Raw genomic sequence first — 22,242 nt, forward strand, 5'->3', positions numbered from 1 at the left:
AGTGCCGACACACGCTTCCGGCCCGGTACCCCACTTACCCCGGCCACCCCGTCCCCCACTACCCCCGACTCCCCTACCCCACGTTCCCACCCTCGCTGCGGGCTCGGGGATGTTCCCACACCGACTGTGAGCCGTGACGGGCTATTTTGCTAACTTCTATAAGTGTCCAGTCTAGGCACTAACATGGGGTTAACCGGTTAAACCTGGAGTTACCATGGTTACCAGTACAATTTGACACTGGGTTAACGGTTTAACCGGTTAACCTCGGGTTAGTGAGATGGTGCAAGTGGCGCTAAGTGATTGATGTAGGCACGCTGCGGTTTGCCAATGTTCAAATTTCGGAGCAGCAAAAACAAATTCACTTTAATGGAGATTCAAATTATTTTAAGGCAACTCAAAACGGTCCTGTCTTAAATGTATTCAATAAAATTTTAATATTTTAAAAGTCAATAAGTGTACAGTAATCGATACTAAATTAATGCCCACATAATAATAATAATTTATAAACATTTTAATCAAACGCATTACATGCATAAAACATGTTAATAGCATCACAAATTGATAAAATTGCTGCTCTGTAGAGTTCAAGGGTTAAACATCATCATTCTATCTCCAAACACTCTATTAACTGTTTGGGAAGGGGTGGTTAGTGGATGTAAGCTATTGAACTCAAGTATTGTTAATCAGTTAGTAGAGTACTTTTTAATAAATGTGTTTTTTTGTAGATTTTTAACTCTCGCACGATCATTAAAATAACTTTTTCTCACGAACCCAGATATTTCGGAAAAAATATCTACACATATTTATAGAAGTTCGATTTAAGATTCGATAAGTCTGTAGACTGACCTATGTACTTTTGAAATTTATTACTCTTAATTTTAATTCAGTCTATGATTGGTCAGTTTAATAATACTCTTGTATCTCGCGAGTATACAATATCGGTCGTCGCCGCCGACTGCCCAATGTGCCTCCAATCGAACTTACTTAGCGAGATGGGGGCGACGAATTGCTCTCAATAAAAATCACATTTGGAACTGATGCCATATCACTAACATGATGGACGGACAGACAAATAGTGCTGGCATTTGCCACTAATATTTATGACAACGTCAATTAAGGTAGGTTTTTATTTACGTAGGTTCCATTGAATTCAGAATTATCAAAGTAAAACTGAGTGATTTGCACTTGTTTTCTTCTATCGTTATGCGTGTTTTGTATATTCATAACTGTAATATATTTGTAACTAAATAATCAATAAACCAGAACTGTCATTATATTTATTTACATACAAGATATATACAGTGGTACTACGTAAACGAAATTAATAACTAGCTTAAATCTAAAATAGGCCCTTGAGGCATTGGTACCAAGGATGCTGGCGGCATTTCCTCGCTGTATCGCAATGCTGATACGTTGTGCGAGGAAGCCGCCAGCTCTTCGGTCACCAGTTACATGAACCAGACGCTTCGCGATTTCTGCAAACAATCAATATAGTTTTTTTTATATAAAATTATTCCTTACCTTAGCTACAAATAACAAAAACTGTAAGATGAATTTAGCATATAAAATAAGACGACTGTATCAAGCAACAAATTTAGTTGATAAAATCCCACACACCACTAAATTAGGCGTCTAGACATAGCTTGACGACTTACGGTTTCTGAGATATATGATATATGTATGTCTACAATTATACATAGTTAAGTAGATTCGGGCTAATGAAAACTGGTACTGAGATTTATTTAAAACTTTTTAATGGCAACTTTAATATAAACGTGACTTGTGTCAAACGCTACTTAATTATCGTGTCAGTTGAAGAAAATTTTGCGTATTTTTCACTGTTTGCATTAAATTGTGTTACAAATATTAAACAAATAGTCACATGATGGATAGGTTGGTACGTAGTTCAGACAACAGTAGCTAAGTAACGCTCAATAGGTCCCACCGAGTCCAATATTGGAGGACAATGGTTGAATACATCGTCTCTACTCGTCATGCAGAATAAAGCGCATTTTATATTATTAAAGGTCATACGAGTTTAACCACGGCTCTTTGTGCTATCTATTCGTAATAAATCCTGGGCTTCTTAAGCTTATTGCTTCGTAATTTCGTTTTTTATCCAATCAAAAAGAATCGCGTGCGAGCCTAAACTCTGCCATGATTGTGCTTCGGCGATATTTATTATAATTTTTGTATTTATTCTTCATTCACATTGAAAAGCACAGCTTGAGAGGATTAGTTTGCTTTAAGGGTTTCGATTTATTTACTTATACATACATCCCATTATTGTCAAAAATGATTCATGCGCTTGGCTACCGTTTATTAGTATGTACTTATTTTGCAAAATTGATTCCTTTTTTTTTCTCACTTTTATATTTGATTTATAATTATAACGAACGTGTTGTTCGCTGTAGCGTAGCCTACTCTTCAGCGTACTGTACAAGATTTTACCATGACAGTCTTCTAAACAAAGGTCTGTGTGTCTTTGATTACAGTGATTTAAAAAAACGTGTAGTAAAGTGTCTAAATAGAGCATTATCTTGTAATCCATTACCGCTGCGGGTTAATCGGTCTGAGATTGCCGGGTCAACTAACTCGATTGTCGCGGCCAATTTGTCGGCCTGCACGCCTCGGCGACAGCGATTCGTTCACTAATAAATCTACCGATACTTGGGTTCCCGTCGATTAAGAGATTGAGACGATTATTAGTAACATTTATTTATTTATTTAATCTTTATTGCACAAAAGGCATACCGTTAGGTTGTTGATAGAAGGGATTAAACATTACACCTTTTTATTAAACTGTTTTTAAATTATTTTGGTTATAAAATGCCGAATTTGTGGCAAGAATACACAGACAAGAATCGACAAATCGAGTACCTATCTGATGGAATTTCAAAGAGGTACCTAGGTAATAATTAATCTAAATGTTTTTTGTTACACAGGTTTCGCATTAAGCACGATAACTGTGGTGCACAGACTATATTACCTGGATGCTAGTTAGGTATATACAGTACCTTCCTACTAAGTAGGCGGTTTACATCTGACATTTCACTCAAATATAAGAGCAACCCTCAGAAGTTGCAAATTTATAAGCCGTTCCGCAATAAATTTCATTTACTACGCAATGCAAATAAAACCTTTCCGATTAACACGACGGCATCAAACGCCGCAATTAAAGGCGCTAGATTAATTACCGCCCGCGGCTGTCGCAAACACGTAGGCTCGTCAATTGCGGGCACGGGCCGCCAGCCACCCGACCCGACCCGACCCGACCCCACACACCCGCATCGTTTGTCTAATTTGGATATTGATGTTTACATGACAGTGGACATCTACTACTTAAACCGTCTGGATACTAAAAGAAACTAAAGATTATATTCAAATTAGAACGATCACCAAACGCGCAAGGAATCTGACACATCCTTTGATCTGCGGCATCTTGATTAGCGTGTAAAACGGTGCCATTTTGATATACGAGATTAGGAATTTTGTGCGGAAAGCGGTTTGTTTTCCCGATCGTATCAATGCGTGTTTGGACAAGCAAGTTCGCGAGATTTTGCTCGGCTTTGCGTACAACAAACATGACGACAATGGCTGTTCGGGGAACCGCGTGACGTGGGACCGTGGAACAATGAAACTTGCATAACAAGGCGAACAATTCGGACTGTTGACGATGCTCACAATGCTGTGTACGAGGCGTAAGCAAAGCTTTTGGTAACTGTTGTTTTACTCGTAGCTATGATACAATTTCTTACATTATTGTCGATTGTGGTGATTTAGCGAACATTGCCAACCGTTGTGAAATACTGGTGGAAGGTAAAGCATAACCTAGGTACATATTTAGGTTTTGTAATTTCAGGTATAATTTAGGTAATAAAATAAAATAAAATTTCTTTATGTCACTAAGTAGGTAATCGGATTCGATCAATAAAAGGTAAACTGAAAATTTTGATTTAAATAATGCAAATAACTCGTAGTAGTATTTTTCCGTTGTATTTAGAGGTCAAATTAAAGATCCAGATGTAAAATACTTATGCGCCGTGTAGATCTTTTACTAGCTAATAGGTGACCGAGCACAGACGGGCCGGGCCGCAAGTGATTTGACCTCCGACTCCTCAATTAAAACGCTGACACGGGAATTGAATGAGCCGCAGCCACTAAATAGATAAGTGTAATAAATGTGAGGCAATGTGTATCACTTTCAGACTGCGTCGTTGTCGACCGCTTTGCTCTGGCCTTGTGGAACTTGCCCATTATACAGTATTCAAATAAGTAACGACTCGTTACGCATGACCAAATGCGGTACTTACATATACGAGGAACCATTCTCGAAAATCTATCTAAATAAAATAGTAAATTTATTCTAGGAATAGCGACGGCTGATTCAGATTTTGTGCTACCTAATACATATAGGTATATAGTCATAGAGTGCCTAACCCAGAAGGCGAAACTATAAACTGTCAATTAGGCTCTTTAATAATTTACTACATAAAGCAGTTAATGCTTGGTTTTCAGTGGTTTCTTGGATTCATACTCGCGTTTTTCTCTTGTAAATACTGGATACTTGACCATTAAGCTTAAATAGTCGGAAAAGCCAATATATCAGCATGTTGGCTACGATTACGTAGATCTAATATGCATGCCTCTGCATACTCATAGGTACCAAGCCGGTACGGGTGCCCGAACTGGACATATATGCAAACGCAAAAAAACATTGGACCACATCCAAATCAGGATATTTCTAGAAAAACTCCGACAGCGCCGTACGTGACAGATATCAGAGATAACTTTGCGTTCTAATTTTTTTCTATCTTTGAAATCTGAAATATGTAATGGTCGGTGGGCAGGTCTCATTAACTGCGGAACGTACCATTTATAAAAAAAAAAACTGGGTTAGCATCGACGCCTCTAGCTGTGATCGACGCGAACTATTGGCTAGACGAGCAGTATTGTCGTAAATTTATTAGTGGTATTTAGTGAGTGGGTGTTTTGGTAAGATGCTCGGTGGCGAGGCGTGCTCGGCGTGGGGCGGAGAGCCGCGATTGGCGACCGCCTCCCAACGCCTCCGCGCACGCGCGCGCCTCTCGCGAGAAAAATCTCGGAAAACTACTTTTCATCTCGCCATTATTCTAATTTGGACGTTAGTGGCGCGGGGCGGGATGACCGCCAGATTCGACAACAAAATGGCCACTGCGGCGACATTCATGTTTTTTAAATATCTCTATCGTTAAAATTCGTAAAAAAATAACGTAGGTAGCTCATTCCTAAACGGAATAAATATGTTAAAATTCAATGTCGTTTATTTTTAAATTGTGCCTACATTGCGAGTTGATGGTATATCGAGAATTTGAATTTTCGTTGAAAGGAACAGCCTTTATTAAACCTAATATCATTTGGACTCATTAGACATTGTAATGAATGCAGTTTCAGTATGACTTTTGTATGATAATAAAGCGGGGAAGGTTAAGTTCAGTGTCGTTTCATTTACCATTTAGCTGTAATTTATGGACAAAGCAATCCTTTGTTTATACGAAACGTTTGTTTTTAGTCGAGAAAATTGCTTTGTCCATAAATTACAGCGAAATGCTAAATGCTCTACTAAAATTATAGAAGTTGATGTGTACTCATGGTAAATTTTTAACAATTACATTTAAAATATGTAGATTTGTCCCCTTATTCATAAAATTTTACAAGACTCAGTTAATTTATGTTTTATCCCTTTCTTAAAAATACATATGTCAAACTTAAAGATGAATGGTAGATAAGGACAAACGATTAATATCTAATTGAGGCTTGTAGTTAGCGCGTTTATAAATAACGCCATTGGTGTGTGGTGAGTAATCACAGCAGTAACCTATCTCAGCCTTGTTTTGTAGCATATTTCGTACAGTTATGACGTTACAAATGAATCAAGACTGCAAGTGCAAGTGAACATCGTCCAGTAAACGTAATTATCACTCTGTACCTAAGCTTTCATGGATTGTTAATTCGCATATTGTTGGTCTACTTAGGACTATCCAACTATAACGTTATAATCAAGCATACGTTTACGTTATGTTTATGTTAATTACTGACACGCTAACTAATAGGAGTACTCTCAAATTAAAGCCATTTATTTCTCGAGGCGCGGCATTAAATACGTCCGAATGTATGAGGGAATTAGCTACTGAAGATCCGCTTGGTGTCACTCTGCTCTAATACGAAGAAATAAAATGCATACGAGCACTTGTAGGTTGTGCAATAGATATCCTACTGACAGACAGGCATCACTTTCTACACTGTGTTTTTTTTTGATTTCCGTTAATTTTAAGGGGAGATTCTTCAGGTTAAATAAAGTTAATTTCTCTAAGAAACTAGTGTTTTAACTCTTACGGTTTTTGAGATATTCAATAAATAAATTTAATTGCTGAACCTGTGTAAAAGATTCTTCATTGCCTCCAAATTTTATTTATTTTTTAAGTTTCGTCAGTAAAGAGTTTCCCATTGATAGCTATTCACTACAAGAAGGTTACTGAGGTAAGTTAGTTTGACAATTCCGACATTACCTACTTTTCTTTCATTATGTGTCACACTAACTTTTACGTAACTCTAGAGGACCTTTTACAATGCAATATTCATTTATTTTGTATGAAAAAGGAAAAAAATATTTTTTTTTCGAATTTTACAAAAAGCGATATACCAGGGTAGCTTCTATTAATGTACCAAGCAACGTATCGAATTTAACGGAAATCAAAAACAACACGGGTATAGTCTACGACAAACTAAACCTAAATTGTCTAAATGATGCCTAATTGTACTTTTACTGGGTTATAGTTCAGATGTAAAAAAAAAACACAAGAAATAAAAAAATACGCTATAGTAAAACTGACAACAAGTCACCTTACTTCTGCTTAATAATGTCGATAGCGAATGGGAACGGAACTTGTTCAAATAATCATAGTATTTTAGGGGATTTGATTAAATAAAGTAGGTTAGGTCGTAAAGCGATCTGTCAATGGCGAGTAAAGACTCGACAACCCATTTTAACATGACAGATCACGCAATAGTGGACTTTGTGTCAATGGGATAAATGCCTTGGTATTTGACAGAGCTAGTGGACCTATGCCGGAAGATCTAATTTAAGTTGAGGTGTTTTTCTGTTTCGCCAGGCGAGCGACGTGAACATTAGCAGCTATTAACAGCGTGTTAATGTCGAGGATGAGATACGCCTATAGGAAACGTCGGTAATATTTATAAAAAAAGTTTGAGAGTGCTACTTTGTTATTAAATACCCTCATATTTGTCTGATCTTGGCCATTTCATGTGGCTTATTTTTCTATAAAAACCGCATGATATATGTATATGATAATTTCCTTAGTATGGATACCGGTGAGACGCGAAGTCTATGGACGTTTGGTACAGTCATCTGCAATAATATCTTGCACAATAAAACGCGCAAAAACATATGACTGGTAACAACATGTCTGTAAAAAAATATTTAGATAATTTTACGCGTTCCATTATGCAAGATATTTGCAAGTGTCTGTACCTTATAGTACCTATTTAATTTAATGCCATGACCAAAGTGCTTAAAATGGATTGGTGAAGTACCACAGTTTAAGATAGTACGTACTAGAATTTAACAAGAGAGAACACGAAATTATAGTTCAGTAATAACCACCAGGGCGTTCGTAAGTGTTCGGTTTAACGCTCCTTTGTCCCCGTCTTGGCACGGTTGGCTGCCTGCGAAAATTCGCCTTCCACCGACACCTAACTACGCGCGATGGTCAAAATAGGTAAGGTAACCAAATGATTCGTTCATTTAATATTCACCAATCCGGACGATAAAGGTTACTAGTTAATTATTTGATAAGGTTACTTTATCGACTAATGTTTCTTAAACTATGTAAGACCAACAAAGGGCTAATTTTAAAAATGAGAACCGGATGTGCGAAGTATTTCCAAATATTTTTGGATATTTATTATTAAATTTTGCCGATATGACATTGACAGTGACAGGTGACTGACAAACATGTATAGAATAAACTTTATTTTGGGGCCGGTACAGACGGACTACAACGCGGCTGTAACTTTGCAGTGGGCGCGCAGTCGGCGTGCAGTTCTTTTGCTATACAAATTGCAGTCGGGTTGCAGTCCGTCTGTATCGGCCCTTAGATTGCACAATGTAACACCTAACGTTGTCCACGTTTTTTTTGTTCCACCGACTTATTTTTATTTGTTAACCAATAATAACTCTTTGCAGTTTACCTATACATTACTAATAAGCAACACTTCTGCCTCACAGCTCTGTGTTTTTATTACAGCATGCCTCATTATTATAATCAATGCCCATTAACAAACACATAAAATTGGCTACAGGTTTCCTACCTAAGACCGTATTCAGAAACAAAAACAGCATTATAATATCAAATTCCATTTTATCGCAATTATCATATAGTATGACCTAGCTTTACTCTATAAAAAAGATCATGCGCACGAAAACAATGCGATTTTAGTATAATTTTGATACGTCAAATGCAAATTCAAAAATAAAGGCTGCGTATACGCACGTGTGCATTATGAAACATCAAAACCAGCCCAACCGTGTCGAGAAAATGTTTACTTTCAGCCCAGTTCCATGAACCTAATAGCAAAATAAACTATTGTTTCATGATTCATCGCTGGCTCGTTTAGGCAATTGTACAATAACTGAGTGCCTACCAGTTTTTGTGAAGTATTGTTAGCGATACCGATAAGTAGATAAAACATTGTTGGCGTGTTCTAAAGAATAGGGCAGAGGAATGAGCGGAATGATGAGTGCATGACTGCTAGATAGATTGTCTTGCATAGATAGCACACGTTTAACCATGCAAAAAAAAACAAAAAATATTTAACTACATACTCGTATGTAAAATTGTCAGTATATATTAATTACTACTGTAAGTGTAGGCTAATAAATCTAGCTAAACAGAGCAAGGCAGTGGGACTGGAGCTTAACTCGGACAAGACTAAATTGATGACAAATTCTAAGAGACAAGAAATGGCAGTCAATGGCTACATTCTAGACTACGTTGAAGAATACGTATATCTGGGTCAAATAATATCTTTCAAGAACCAAATGGATAAAGAAATTGAAAAAAGAATAGCATCCGGCTGGAGCAAATACTGGTCACTAGGAAATCATGAGAAGCAACCTAGGTATAAAGATCAAGACCAAAACTTTCAACTCATGTATCTTCCGTGTCTGACTTACGGCTGCGAAACCTGGTCTCTTACTAAAAAACAAAGGGATAAACTTGCGAAGTGCCAGAGAGCTATGGAGAGGAGCATGCTCGGTGTAAAATTACAGGATAGAAACCGCAGCTCTGACATAAGAACCAGAACAAAAGTAGCAGATATCCTCACCCACATAGACATGCAAAAATGGAGGTGGGCAGGTCACACTATAAGATGCAAGACAGAAAAGTGGAGCCAAAGAGTTCTAATGTGGCACCCTACCGATGGGTCAAGAGCGCAAGGCCCTCAATTAACACGATGGGAAGACGAAATTATACGTACAGTGGGACCACTCTGGACAAGGGTGGCAAGAGAGAGGAAATACTGGAAGGAGTTGGAGGAGGCCTTTGCCGACAGGTACACTGAACTAATAGACTCTCAAAACTACAACCACAAAACAAACATGTTCAGAACAAAGGGCTATATATATAATAAAAAAAGTGTAGGTAGCATTTTATATGTAACGAATGAATATTCGCCTACCTGTAAAACTCAAGTACTTAAAGAATTACCCACATTTAATCCGATAAAGGATGGTTTCGAATTACCCCATTAAACCCTACTACATTGTGAAAAACTATAAAAGCTAATTCGCAGATGTTGCGCACTTTACGCAAATTGTAACATTTGTAACATTGAAATTGAATCGTTAAAAAATAGTTTAAAAAAACTGAACAAGTAAGGATTTGCAAGATGGCGTCCAAATAAATAGAGAGCACCTGTATCCTGCGACGGTGTAGGGTGCTTCGGGGCTGATATTTACAACCCCAGCAAACACTTGCCTCAGAACCAGTAAAGTTTGATCTTCGATTACGTATAGTTATTACGGGTCTTGACTTCACACTTATTACTGGCTCGTCTTTGTGTGCTTGGTAAGCGAAATAACAACTCAGGATATATATTTGTAACTTTTTATCTTCTGTATATCTATATTTGCCATTTATCCATTATTGGCCTGTTTGCAAAGTAAATCTGAGCTAGTAGAAACAATATATAACATAAGTAACATAACAATATATCTAACGCTTGTACTTTCATTATACAGGGTTAGTTACGAATATAGCACAAAATATGTATTATCGCTTGTAAGCATCTTGTAAGCATAGAGTAACTTGTAAGTAACTACATACTATAATTTTCCTCATCAACTCATACGTTTTATTTTCGTGCCAATTAAAGGAGTTTAAATGATAACAATCTACTTTGAATGTATAATAATCACTGACATCGGGTTTATACTTATGTGTTTACTAATTTTACTATCGGTACCTAATAAAGTTACTATAAATAAAAATGCGATTAGCTAATTTTATGTATCGTACAGAAGTGCTGCGGCACGCATAATGTGCTTGGCAAGTTGGGCAATTACCTAATTACATGCGTACAACACGCATATACGAGCACCTACCAGTAATAGTCATTAGCGGCAAGTTGCCTACTGATATTTACTTATTTTATTTCGAGGCAATAAATGTTGAAAGGTGACTGAAAAACTGACGTTACAAATAGCTGCATAAATATCGTGGTCTAATAAAATTACTTGACATACTGTAAGTAAAAAATCTAGCATAAAATAATTTATAACAATCATATGACTTTACTAAATGTACAACCGTGACTATTTGGCTGAAACACGCGAATAACCAACATTTTAATTATGTGCTTCGATACTCCATAAACATTGTATGTTATGCCTGTAATTTTCCGAGTTGCGAGGCAGTGAGTCACTACATAAGTGAAAACATAACAATTACACAGGTACCCCTAATGGGGTCTCTCTTATCTGTCTATTGTTTAACGCTTTTTTATTCCCACGCTGCGACGGCTGATAACGCGCTCCGAGGTAAACTTATCATTAGGATTTTAGAAGTATTAAGACTTACTTTGTCTCCAAAAAGTATTATCCTCTTTTTATTCTGAAGGATATTCTGCGAAAATAATAAATTATTGAGACAAATTAGTATAACTTTATTTGCTTACTAATAGGTAGAGTCTAGACTACAATTTATGTGATTTGTTCGATATGTTACAAAACATTTTTATATTCTATCTTTGTCTTATGTTTGTATACAACTTAGTTTTAGATTAATTAAGGTTTTTAAAAATGTTGCCACGCCCTAGTAGGGTCCATGTATGTACTGTTTAATAAATTAACCAACACCTTGTAATACCATGGTTGCAATAAACGATTATGATTATTAAATATACATAAGTAATTGAAATTACTGGGGGGGGGGGGGGTATTATTTATTTAATGATTGAAATACTTAACCACTTTTTATAGTAGAGTGTTTTTTATATGTTCTAATTTTAGGTTTCACGATTAATATAAGAAATGTTAAAGTATGTATATAGTTAGAAAAAGTAATGTCTTCATCTTCAATGTTACCTATTCAAAAGTCTAATTGATATAAGTTTATAGAACCATAATTATCAATAATAGTTATGAAGTTTCGAGACTAATAGTAGAGTTGTAAAAAATGTTAAAATAAAGGTCTTGAGATGAAGTAGGTAAATTGGTTAGCAAATTATTCTCAAGTGATAGGTATATAACGCTATGTACACTGCTCTCAAGAGTAATGAAAACTAAATGATTGGTGAATTTATAATGAAGCTGTCATTTGTCATTTAAATCGTATTACTGTAAATTCTTCTACACCATCATTAACCTCAAGTGTCATCTAATCAAGAACAATAAAATGTCAACCATCCATACAAATTTACAGTGAAGGAAAGGAAAATACACCTTATACCTGTCCTTAAACTAAAAACAAAAAATTTGTATTCATGTCATGGCGGCAGAAAACGCATTGTTGAATAGAGACATCAACGGAACGGCGTCAAACAAAGACAGTCGGCAGTCAAGTGCAAAATCCCGCGACCCACGCGTCTGATAACAGACAAAATATAATATATGAGCCGAATCCATTATCCAATGACGTACACCAATTACCCATTTAGTGCAATTCGGGGCATCGTAGAGTCTAGCGCTCGCGACCCGCGCCGTCACTCACTCAAAGCACCAATTCAAAATATCACTAGCGAGCACTGTTCGGGAGCGTATCGAACTTTCGATCATTTCAAACCAGTCCATCCAGAGTTTACAAGCACTGAGGTGACGCGCGTGCTTCGCAGCGGCCGGCGCGCGACTAGGCACGCCGTTCTCAATGGGCGCGCGCAGTGGGGCGAAGCTCGCACTCCCTGAGCTTACGAAAATTACCAATTGCGCTCTCCTCGTTCATGACTGGACATTCGCATTGCACTTCTTAACCTGACCAAATTTTAAATGCTAGGACTTCTTAGGTAACACTGATCGAGCACCTGCTCGCACCCGAAAGTAAACTGCGTGTTAGAAGGAGATGAAGTGCCCCATCAGGCGGACCGGATGGCGGACTCGGTTATGAATGAATCCGCTATCCTTCTCCAGCGTACCGGTTCGCGTATTCGAGTCTCACTCGGGTACAGGTTGTCGTAGAGGAAGTGAAAGGGACGAGGCGTAGTAAATATTGCGTTCCGTGGATCCGTCAGGATTATAAAGGGCTTTGGTTTTTGTTACAAAGGATAACCGTCGGCCATTCATAGTTTTGTTAGGCTAGATGCGTTGGCGTGATGTCAGAATCGGTTAAAAAGGTCAGGTTTTGAGGATTAGTATTGAGAATAATAATATATAGTTTAGAAGTAAGGTGCGGTGTCGAGGGCACGGGTCTAGCATTGTTCGCGGTATTGTTATCGGTGGGCGCGCCTCAAACGGCCCATGTCAATGTTTAAACGAGCGACGTGACGTACACTCAGCATCAGAAATATCAGTTTGGTCAAAAACTGACAAACTCTTAAACACGACTTTATTATCTAGGGCGTAAAGAACCTATGTTTTGACCGGCAAGTTCAATATTATCGAGGTTGACTGTGTGTAGGGTCTTCCTTTGTCCCGAGCAAACACTCGGCCGACACAAAGTTTCCACTTGACTCTGGCCTAATGTCACCGGATGTGATGGCTCCTTATACGACAAATCTTACCAAATCCTTACTCATTGAGGCGAATACATGAGTAAGATGAGCAAATGTTTAAAGATGTTACGAATTGGGGAATACTTTTGCGAAAACAGTTACGTAGGCTCAGACTTCAAAGGAAAATGGAATTCTGAAATAAGATACAACCCATGTTAACATCCTAGCTACACTAATCTGGACTTCTAAACCGTCGCAAAAGATAATTTAGCGTTTTTAATGAGTGCTCGTCAAATTGAAATACATATAAGATTACGTTAGAGTTGGGCAGATAACTACAAAATATTACTTTTTGAAAATGTAGAATGTGGACATACTCATGTACCTACACGTATCAAAAAATATCACATGATTTGCGATGAACCTATCACATGATTTGCGATGAATTATAAGAAAATAAAGTAACCCTATTTCAGTGTTTATAATTATATAATAATATTTACGTTAAGTTTTTACTAAGCATTACAAATGACCCTAAATTCTGGAGAAATGAGTCGCTCAAAGTAACGTAACATGCTTTCAAAAGTTTCGTAAAAAATAAATAAAGAACAACGCAACAATTGGCTTTCGCTCGTACAAACAGAGGATGCGGTAAGTGGCCTCACGTTTGACACATACTACTCATATATTTGATTACACATAATAATAATGTGTAATTTTAAGCTAGCTGTCCTAGTGGGTGTAATCATCCTGGATTACCACCGATGGAGGGCTGAAAGCGACAGATTCCTATAAGTCATGGTTTTCATCTGGTTATATTTCATCAGATTTTGCATTATATGAATACGTGTCCACGCATTGTCTTTGTCTGACATATAATACAGTCACCTGCAAAAATATGTTAAACAGCGGAGCAAATAGATATCCGACAGAACTTTATTTGAAGAGTCGTAAAAGGTTTCATTGCTCTTTAGTGCATATTATTGTGATCTCTAGTAATTTAGAAAATTTAAGCAAAGACTGCAAGGTGGAGTGGAGTCAAGAGCCTCTACGCAGATCTGCATGAATAATCATTACTTTTTCTTCACATGCACTATATTCCTTGTAAAATAAATCAAAGCAAAATCAGAACGTTAATAGTGAGTCTTGCCACAAATCAATGAGATCCCGTCGGGCCATGTAACCTCTGAGCGCCAGGTGCTACGCGGGAAGTACCCCCGCTCCCCACCCTCTCACCCACCTCTCGGCGCACTCCCGCGCACGCACACACGTGCAACACCAGAGGAAGTGCACACATGCACATCATGTACTAGTGACGTAGAGCCGCGTAGATGTGTGTTTTTGTAATTTATTTATTAATGGCCTGCATTTGCGTATGCGTCGGTCGTCGTGCATGAAAAATGGCGGGTATAAATATGAATTTGAGTGGACGCTAATTCAAAAGTATGGTTATTTAAAAGTGTAAAAGTGTTCTTTTTATCGAGGCGGTGCCGCCTTGAGTGAATACTTTGTAGTCTTTTAGATTTATGGACGACAGAGGAGCACTTTGACTTGTGGTCCTTGTGGATGATACATTGCGCCCATTAGTCGAAAAAAGTTACGTACTTACTGTCTTGACAAATTAATTAAAGGAAAATATTTTTTACCTAATCAAATATCTTTACGGAAGGGACTGAAAACAATAAAAACACAAGTTTAATGTTACAAGTAACGAAACATAAACAAAGCTTTCCATCAGTATTGAATACAAAGGTAACCAAAAGTTGCTCTGACTAATCGACAAAACTATTTTAGAATTCAGTGCGGTTCGCAAACCATTGTTAGCGTCTCGGAATAGAACCAGCAGGGAATATTATCAACAGGTAGCGTACAAAGTATCCTTCCGGTATCCGAAAATCGCTATTCCATTTAAAATTGAAACTTAACCACACCGTGTAGAGTCTAAATTTAAATGACGCAAGTATTTTTTTTACCTTTCCAAGTCCGAACTCTAAAACGTTACAGGAAATTGAATGCTCCGTATAAAATATTAAGGTTGAAAGTTAAATGGGGGTAGATTTTAAGACAGAAACATATCCGGCGTAAGGTGACACCGTGGGGAAGTGAGCATTCGGGGTTGGTTTGTAACCCTTTAATAATGATGATTTACATATGATAATATGTACGGTTATTATAATATTATATACTTGGTAATACGATACATGAAGTCTTTAAAAGGCGAATAATAAGGTATAAAAATTGCTTTAGTTAGATAGAGATTATCGTGAGACACATCATGGCGCTGAATCATAAAAAGTCAAGTATGTATTATGACGTTATTTTAACAAATGCAACATTATTGTTTTTCTACATAGTCACTTGACTCATGTCATGTAGCATAAACAATTAAATGTCAAGGAATTACACATTGAATAGGTATTTGCGTAAAAGTTATCTAATAGGTAGGTATGTCATAGTTATTAAATTAGTTTATGTATAGGTACTAGTGCTTCAACAGGCAACTAATACTCATCGAAATAATTACAACAAACCCGAATACAATTAGCAATAGCAAAGAGGATATAATAAGATAGAGCGGTACTGTCATAGTAGATTTTGTAACCACAGTAAATTCACTGCCATCTATCGACACACCTTAAAACTAAAAATGAAGATTTATAAAAATACGATAACATGTATTTAAATATGGATAAATGATTTTTTTTATTTGCATTAATTATTTTTATGATTTTGACCCATGTTCTTTCACTGATATGCGTTTAAATTGTTAAATAACAAACGAAACCGTTAACGCCATCTATACGACAGTAGGCAAAAGCTAGTAGCGCCCTCTGATCGAGAATCAAATTTTCTTGATTTTCGAGGCACGTTTTTTCCTTAGACTGTATCCATCTATTACGGAGTTATATCTATCTTTGCAATTAGGTTAAGTTGTCTTATCATAGGGTTCCTAAGTTCCTATGGCCACCTCCTGTGTCCATCATCATCAGCTGAATCGGCTCGATTTATAGGTATTACCAAAATATTGCATTGTCACCCGACTTACATATGTGGTATTTTCTATAAAAAAGGACCTTATTGTCGATGGCGCTTACGCCATTATAAAAGATGCTCCGAAATAAATACAAAGCTGCGCGACGCTGTGCGGCGTAAGCGCCATCGACAATAAGGTTCCTTTTCATAGAAAATGCCCCATATTATGTATGTAAAGTTTCAGCTCACACAAATAATGGGAAGTGGGGCTAATGTGGCTTGCAAGAATGTGGAATGTGGTTTGGCAAAAGAAAATATGTATTTTCTTATTCTTATTTAGTCGTAAGTAAGATTTTAGAATAAACTTTTTTTTTTTAGATTTGATCCAAACAAGCATATTAAAAAAACATTGCAAGTTAAATAAAAGCTTATAAAAAAGGAGATGTTGTATATGTGTAGCCATTTTGATGATTAAATCAATTGCTACTTAATTACACCTATCATTTGTTTTTTAATTTAATTTGTTTCCTGAAAAATTTGATAGTTTCCGTAATAAAAAGAACAATAAAATGTTTAACCTTTTACGAGGCAAGAATAATGAACCGACCTGAACGGACAGGACTTGGCAGGAGTAATTATGAGTTTTACCTCATCAGCGTTTAAGTCTTTTCTACGGCGATTAACGGCATTAGAGCATACCGGCGCAGAGAGTGCTAATACAATACAACCTTGTAGTGTGTATGCTGGAGGAAATATCACCTTGTATATATCATATACAATACATGTCTTTTTCCTTAACCTCTACTCGGAGACCAATACTGACAGTCCCTTACTAAAATCCCAGTATAACTATACTTTCACTTCAATAAAGTTTCTAACTTTACTTACATATATAGTGACATAAAAAGTAACAATACTAAGATAGTTTTCCAATAATAATAATAATTAGCAAAAATGGGAATTGCGTACTCTTACAACCCCAATTGGATAAGAGTACGCGTTAACGCCGATAAGAGTACAAAATGATTTTAGTTGACCCTCACAGCTTTTACAAGCCTTAGTTCCTTTGAAGAGGAGCTTAGGAGACTATTTTTGGCACTTTCTTTTAGGTAAAAGCCCCCTCGACAGCATGCTTGCATGGAGACCTACTCAAAATATCTGACTTTGCTCTCTGGCGCGTAGAAGTAAATCCAGCGCATAGTAGAGGGACAATCTCTCCGAGCGGTACAAAAGGTGATTCAAAGTTTGGAATTTGGAGACAAGCAGGATCACCTGCTCGCTCGCGCGTACTCTTACACGTTACATTACTGCGGACGCTTGCACACAGTGGCCATATCGTAAACGTGCGAACGGCAACACTATCTATTTTTAACTGTACATTACAAAATATTTATAGTCTTGTATCAAAAATACTTCCAAAATACTGAAAATAATTAAGATTGTAAGAAAAGAATCTTTAAACTTACGTAACTTCTGTATTTTCACTGAATTTTTCATTATTTTCCGCACAACACTTCTATCCTCCGTATGCGTGCTCTTAGACCAGCTAACCCTGACCGAGTTACTTATTTTTCATTTACTTTATTTAGACAACACGCAGTCTCTTATATAGTAATAAATTGTTACAATATAGGATAATCAGACTTATAGACCTACAGTTTCCTAAAATAAAGTATGAAAACCATATAACTTATATAAGTACTAAACTAAACTAGAAATAGAATTTCTAAGTTGTCAAATCGATGTTACAAAAATACTCGTACATCCTAACAAAAATTGATAAATTGTAATAACAAACAAAAAGTGCAGTTAGAGTTAAGAGGCCGTAGTCGATTTTGGAGCAAAAATTTAAAATTGATAGATTTAGTCGTTGAAATTATACACGTTTTGTTACGTAATATCTAAATAACAAGTATTGGTTTCTATTAGCACGTCTTCTCATCTTGCCTTTTAATAATGAGGTCGCGAGCGTGCGTCACCGGTAATATATGAAAAGAAGGGGCAGTTTTTAAAAAATCATCAAAAATTTATGGTGGTAAATTATACAAATTGATGTATAAGAATAGTTTCAGCAAATGTTGTAGATTGTTTAAGTATTAAAATTACGTTGAAATTAAGTCGATTTTCAGAGAAATTGTCACTTGTTTTGAAGTAATTTCTGGAGAAAATTGATTTCGTCTAACTTTCATTTACACTACTTCAAAGTCATAATAATAAAAATGTAGTCTGATAAACGTCAAGTACAGGATATGTGTAATACAAAATTACCATGTTTAGCCGTCCAAACTTTACGAAATTTACAAATAAGAGCGACAAAATCAGTGCTTTACGCGCGTTTACCTAAACGTCCATCAGAAAAGCAAACATTACTAATTTAGTGTCTTGTTTTCAAAAAATTGATGTGATAAAAGGTAAGATAAGAAGACGTGCTAATAGAAACCAGTACTTGTTATTTCAATTAGGTAACAAAAGGTGTACAATTTCACCGACTAAATCTATCAATTTTACATTTTTGCGACTAAAATCGACACCGGCCTCTTAACTATCTAATTAAAACTTATATTCAAACACAAACCAACTCTGGCATAATTAACCACAAATCAACTTTATTAAACAAGACCAAACTGTAACAAACTAAACCGAACGCATTTTATTGTGCCACTTAACTATTTTAGTATCTAATTACACTGACTATTAACCTTTCATAAAACGATACGTGGAATCAATCACACCCAAATAAGTCAAACAGATACAAACTATTTTATTTATGCAGTTCAATTTAATTAATAACGTTCAGAAGAAACTATAACCATATTTCAAAGCTACCTCCTATTAAGAGAAAAATTACACGCAACTGTATCGTATAAGCAAGTATAAGTTGTCCTGTATTAATTAAATACAATTAAAGTAGAGTAATTCGTTGGTCCGTACGGGTACGGGACTGGTTCTTCGGCTCTATTAATTTATATTGCCCAAATTAAATTAACATCAACTGTGAACATTGTTTCCACGGAATATATTAATTAATATAAACAACAGCATATATTAACAAGCATCATCAATAAGAGCCCGAGCGAGAGGCAGACGTGAGAAACACTCCAGTCGTATCTATGCATGCCAATTCAAATCGACTAATAAAGATAAATAAATTCGTACTAAATAAACTCATTTATCATTTGCTCTTACAAATGAAAAGAATGGCATTCGTATTCTGCAGAGGCAGACGCTTTATGCCGCGCCACGCCAGCGAGCGGGGCTTCAAAAACAATCACCAACAGTAAAATGTCGAACGGAACCATAAAAAGTTGAGTAAAAGGCGTCGAAAGAAGGCAGCAAATTTTGAACGAAACCTGTTTAATGAGGGTCGAATTTAAATACGAAAATAAAGCGGTTCCCACGGCGTCGGTCGCGGGAACGGAAGCTCCGTGCGACGAGCGGTGTCGCGCCGCGGCGCTGCGACGCGACAGCGCGACATCGGACCGACAGCCACCCACCCAGCCTAACCAGGCCCCGTGGACGACATGCCAATCGCTAACGCTACGTAGAAACGCAACTGTCACTGTCACACTCAGATGGAAGGGTGATAGAGAGACACAAAGCGATTCGATGGCGAAGCGCAAGCGATCCGTCACCTTGGCTAGGCCACCAGGCCCTCGAGCACCGCACGCCCGGCAAACCAACAAACCCGCAACCATCAATGAATTAATTCAACCTATTTGAACAAAACGGACCGACAGAGCCTCAATAAAATCGGCCGAATATATAGCCTCTGCGTGTTGACATAATTTATTGTAGCCGAGTGTGAGAAATTTTGCAAAATGCTCAGATTAAATAGCAATATACGCGGTTTTGATGAACGATAAAATTAACATGACAAATGACTACAGTTCTCTTTGATATATTGACATAGGTACATACATAAACCCACCATCATTTTATAATCGGAATTAAGTTAAAGAACTAGATAATGTAATCCGTAAACTTTAGTTTAATATATATAGTCATAAAAATAATCTGGGCTTAGTATTCTAATCTCACGAAGTGGGCAAATCCTGTTCCATGCTGGGTATGGTTTTTAGGGTTCCGTACCCAAAGGGTAAACACGGGACCCTATTACTAAGACCAAAGAGGATATAATAAGATAGAGCGGTACTGCCATAGTAAATTTTGTAACCCCAGTAAATTCACTGCCATCTATCGACACACCTTAAAACTAAAAATGAAGATTTATAAAAATACGATAAAATGTATTTAAATATGGATAAATGTTTTTTTTTATTTGCATTAATTATTTTTATTATTTTGACCCATGTTCTTTCACTGATATGCGTTAAAATTGTTAAATATCAAACGAAACCGTCAACGCCATCTATACGACAGTAGGCAAAAATTTTCTTGATTTTCGAGGCACGTTTTTTTCCTTAGACTGTATTCATCTATTACGGAGTTATATCTATCTTTGCTAAGACTCCGCTGTCCGTCACCTGCCTTGTATTTCATGAACCGTGATAGCTAGACAGTTGAAATTTTCACAGATGATGTATTTCTGTTGCCGCTATAACAACAAATACTAAAAAGTACGGAACCCTCGGTGCGCGAGTCCGACTCGCACTTGACCGGTTTTTTAATTTTGATAAAATGCCGTTTTAAAGTTAAAAAGTATGTACACAGATAATGCCACTATTATAGATAGAGGAGGCGTCAGATTCAATATTTTAAATGAATAGTTGCCTAACTCCGATAGGCAAATGTTTAATTATTGATCTCCATTTACGCGTATCATAATTGGCTCGATATCAATTTTAATACAGTCCAACAAAATTAAGTATTAAATCACATTTACAACCGGGGCCGTGTTGCATAATAAACTACAACTAATATTACAAGCGGAACTCCTTTTCTAATTTCATTTATAAGAAATCCCGGTCCGGGTCTATCGCGAATTTATTTTGTTATCTTTATTTACCGACGTTTCGACACAGGTTTCATTGGTCGTGGTCGCGGCTAACTGATGTCCCAGAAAAATGTCAAAACAGAGATTTGTGTAACTACCCGAAAAGTGTATGAAAAAGTTATGGTAAACATCACATTTTCAAACCACCCACTACACATAATTATGTTAATTATTGTCAAAAGTCCGACACGCAACACACAATATTCACGCACACATCCGAAGATAGATCCCTTGGCTTTAACTTCTCCCGGACCCGGTTGTAAATGTGTTCAAAACGCGAAATTAAGTACCTTCGTCCATGTGTATATTGGTTGGATTCTTTTAACGTTTGATTATTTAATATAGTATTCACAACACGTTCGAGGAAAACGTTGCAAAAGACAGTTTACTTTTCGAAATATACAAGTTGTAAACATGCCGAGGTGGGGCCCGATCTTTTTGTTTGAGCTTACTTTCGATAATGTCAATACGCGACCTCAGGCAACGGAACTCGTTCCAACAGCTTTATTTGTATACTTTACACGGACTATTTGAATCGACCATAAACGTTTGAGTATACTTATGAGTTAAGTAATGGTACAAAGAAAACAGATTAGTCAGGTATACGGACCATTTTTTAAGAGGTAAGACTGTATGTAAGTCTTTGAAGACTGCATGCCTTACTCGAGATTTCTGTTAAGGGGTCATCCATTAATTACATCACACGTTTAGTGGGGGGGGGTCAAGAAAATGTGACATGTTGTGACAAGGGGGAGGAGGGAGTCACAAACATTGTGACGTCACTTATTTAAATTATTTTATTCGCTATACAGTTAAATAACAAGTTTTTGAAACGATAATCGTTTTTATTCGTTTAATTTTCTTTAAAATTACTAATATTTATTTTTTCAAAAATATTTTGATAAAAAATAATAATACTTAATTCGTAAAAGATGTCATATATTAAAGAAAAAGTGACAAAGCCCTCCAGTGGTGAAGGCCGGATTCGAACCGGCGTCTTTAGCTATCGAGGCTAACGCCATGAACCCCTAGGCCACCCCGCCACGGCGGTACCCGTCCGAATTTCTCGACTATATGCCATCTTAGTCAGAGTAGTCAGACTAGGCGTC

At 36.8% G+C, this 22,242-nt stretch overlaps 1 protein-coding gene and 1 non-coding gene across 4 annotated transcripts in view; both read right to left on the reverse strand.

Annotated features, from left to right (window-relative positions):
• Positions 1–22,242, reverse strand: part of LOC134748301 (ETS-like protein pointed) — a 166,084-nt gene that overhangs the window by 55,113 nt on the left and 88,729 nt on the right. Inside the window, exon 1 of one of the 3 annotated variants that reach the window (XM_063683052.1) lies at positions 12,203–12,412. The exons of the other annotated variants lie outside the window; for them this stretch is intronic. The gene's annotated coding sequence lies outside the window, so the exon portion shown is untranslated. Of the gene's footprint in view, positions 1–12,202; positions 12,413–22,242 lie in introns of those variants that run through there. 3 annotated transcript variants of the gene reach the window in all.
• Positions 22,104–22,176, reverse strand: Trnas-cga (transfer RNA serine (anticodon CGA)). The gene has a single exon. It is a non-coding gene; the product is annotated as a tRNA-Ser (tRNA).

This window comes from Cydia strobilella, chromosome 16 (assembly GCF_947568885.1).
Source record: "Cydia strobilella chromosome 16, ilCydStro3.1, whole genome shotgun sequence".
NCBI classification, from domain to species: domain Eukaryota; kingdom Metazoa; phylum Arthropoda; class Insecta; order Lepidoptera; family Tortricidae; genus Cydia; species Cydia strobilella.